The sequence below is a fragment of the Sinocyclocheilus rhinocerous genome, unplaced genomic scaffold (genome assembly GCF_001515625.1).
Source record: "Sinocyclocheilus rhinocerous isolate Xijiao unplaced genomic scaffold, SAMN03320098_v1.1 scaffold1038, whole genome shotgun sequence".
Classification (NCBI taxonomy): Eukaryota; Metazoa; Chordata; class Actinopteri; order Cypriniformes; family Cyprinidae; genus Sinocyclocheilus; species Sinocyclocheilus rhinocerous.
In genome coordinates, this window is record NW_015632707.1 from 410,521 (window position 1) to 413,846 (window position 3,326).

At 39.8% G+C, this 3,326-nt stretch overlaps 1 protein-coding gene across 5 annotated transcripts in view; it reads right to left on the bottom strand.

Moving 5' to 3' along the window:
- The window catches only part of LOC107742703 (kelch-like protein 29), a 287,726-nt gene that overhangs the window by 258,578 nt on the left and 25,822 nt on the right, over window positions 1-3,326 (bottom strand). The gene's annotated exons all lie outside the window — the stretch shown is intronic.

Genomic DNA, 3,326 nt, shown 5'->3' on the forward strand with positions numbered 1-3,326 from the left:
ATAATTATATATAACACCATGTACTGATGAAACTACACTAACTACAGTAATCAACAGAAATTTCACTTCAAAAAGAACAAAGTACAAATAATCATTTATAGTGTCTCTTAATCATTGCAATGGTCATTTTTAAATTCCACGCACTGAATCACACCAACACGCTACACCGTGTCACCATCTGCGCGTAAATACGACACTCCCCTGTAAAGAGCTTGGCACTTGGACGCTTGCCTGGAATCCTCTGTAGTTCCCTATCTGTTCAGATGGTGTTTATGCTAAAGCACAGTCCCTAATGGACCTTAAACAGTACGGGGAGCGTTCCTGAGCGACGGTCTGTGCAGGGCTCCGTCTCACGCATTAGGCTCAATGGCTTGCGTGAGATGACATGTTATGACCCCTGCTGTGTGCGAGTCCCCGGGGGGTGATGCCACCACGGCCGCGCCGGAGACGTCCTAATCACACCGAGAGAGGGTGCAGACGTGGAGGTGTCGAAAAACAGCAGTTTTTAGGGATGCAAATGAATGCGAAATGAGAAAAATGAATAATTATGAGTTCGCAAGTACTACAAAAATTATGCACGCTCTCTCAGCATCAGCAAAGACGAGGGAGAAGCTATTTCGTGATTATTATCAAAAATGTTCACAATTTCTTTCAGCAGGGAACTTAATCTTGCACATAACGAAAGCAACAAGTGGCCCAATCGCATGACATCAGCCTCCCAATGAAGCTATTGAAATTTAGCATTAAAATGAGCTTCAAATTATCAAACTGTTCCTGATATGAGTTTGAACACAACAGCAGTCAAATTTACAGGAAATTGCAGGACTCTGAAGAGCTCAGATGATTTTGGTGGGGTAATTTTCTCAATGTTAGTTTAACATTTCACTTAGCGCAGACAGGGACACTCCAATTACACAGCTCGGGGAGCACTTTAAGAAAACGCAGGGGTGAACGGGGACCTGCAAGTAAAATGACCTGTTAAGTGTAATGATACTTGATTTTCATTTGGTTTTTAAAAATGCAGCAACCAACAATCAAGGCTATGCATCTGAACAGCCGCATTTTTGTAACCTAATTCAGAAAAGTAATCAAATAAAAAAATATCCTTTTTCACTTTCCAGAACAAAACAAACGTGTGTGTGTGCGTTAATTATTTTACTTACTATTGTTTTATTTTTTTACTATTTTACACTCCTTGTTCTGAGTCTCCGGCACGTCCAGTGAGACAATACCAGATCAAACTACGTTCTGAGCCTCCAGCCTGCGAGAAAAGAGATAATCTACGTTCAGACTTCAGAGTCTCCTTCCAGTGAGACAACAACAGATGCAGCACGTCCTGAGTCTCCATCCTAGAGAGACAAAGCAGATTGACCAAGTTCTGAGTCTCTAGCCCAGAGAGGCAGAAGACACACAGACATCTGCAACAAGGTTAAGCTCCGGCGAGCAACCCTTCACTTCAGGGTACCTTTGCTTGCGTGTTCCATGCAAGGACCTTCTGCACCTACTCCAGGGCCACATCTGCGTGTTCCAGATTTTAGGACCCTTTGGTGCTCCAGGAGATCAGCATCCCTCAGCGCTTCGTGTTCAAGGCTGTTGAAACGGATTCCTGCTCCCTTCCCCACTGCATTGTTACCAGCACAACCAGTGGAATTAGTCACCGCCACCGGACGGCTCACTCGATCGCAGAGAACGTAACTATCACTTATCCAAACTTCTTCCAGAGATCTTGGCATTGTTGTGTATTACCAGTATATGAACTTCTAATTTACATTAGATGTTATATAGCTGATGTCAGTTGACAACAAATTATTCATTTATTTGTTTGATACATAATAAGGTTCTTCACCTTATTTCTTTCAGAGCAGCAAGTTGATCTTTCCAGATAACGTAGCTCTGACATAGCAACATAATCACTTGCATTTTATGCATCTTATGCACTTTATTCCTTTTTCATTCATGGTATTCATTTAGTAGTTGTTGATTACTCTTGTCTATCTTTTGTTAATAAAATCTATTTTATTACACTTGTGTCTTCCTTGTGTTGATGATACAGAAAGAGGTTCTACAGGTTAGAGATCCCACCAGTCTTTCTTATGTGATGTAATCCTAACCACACTTTAAGTAACACGTGACCCAAAATCATAACGTCATTGGTGACATGAGTACCCATCACTACACTATTTCGCCTCCCTTGGTTGGCGAAAGCAAATTCACTACATATATAAAACCTTCAAATATTAATATGTCTGTCTGTCTGTCTATATCTATCTATATTTATCCACCTATCTATCTATAGATAGATAAAACTATATATATGTATGTATATATATATATATATACACATATATAGATGTATGAAAATTGATATATATATATATATATATATATAGATAGATCAAGAATCCAAATTCACTATAAATCTGTAGGACTGAAAAGATTATAATTGGCAGGACTATATTATAAGACAGAAAGGTGGAGGGCAATTCAGTTTTGCAGTTTTGATGTTATCTCAGACCTTTGCTAATTGAAATGCACACAGTCTATTTGAATATGCAGCAGATGTCCTGTCACTACGCATCAATAAGTGATTTAAAGGAGTAGTTTGCTTAAAAATTCAAGGTGTTTGTTCATTCACCTTCAAAGCTGTGTGGGTTTTCTTTCTTCCTTGGGACACAAAAGGATCAAATTTTGTGTTTTTCTTTTTGATACAATGGAAGTAAATGGTGAACAGAGGCTCCAAAGCTACTAAGAGCAATAAGTTCCAGTCAAATTTCAGTCTGCTCCTCTCACATTATCATATACTGTAGTTTCAGAAGACTTGGAATAGAGTGTATCAGACTTATTATGGTACCTTTATGGTGCACTTTTAAGCTTTTAAAAGAGCATCTCATTTTGTGTTCCACGGAAGCACATTAATAATTTAACTATTCAAACACACACTGAATACAAAATACACACTGTTACAAAATCTACAATCCTGAGAAAAGTTGCCACAGATTCCTGCTGATCAAATTCTAATTAGAGATTAAGACAAAATCTCGACCGCCGGTGGGTGGGTTTACTCTTCAAACACACAAGACACTGACCACAAATGAAAAAAACTCTGTGCCGCTTCACTTGAGCCGGGTCAGAGCCGGTCACTGCATACCAATGATCAAAAAGCTCCACATCCCATTAGCCAGAACTCACAGTGGGGTAACCCAATTAAATCAATTCCATTTAATCAGCGCGGGACGCATAAACTAAGGGGGTGTGGCTTTCCTGACAGTCGAGCCACATGTAATCCCACCGCTTAATCACTAGAGCCGCGTCCACCGAGAAACACT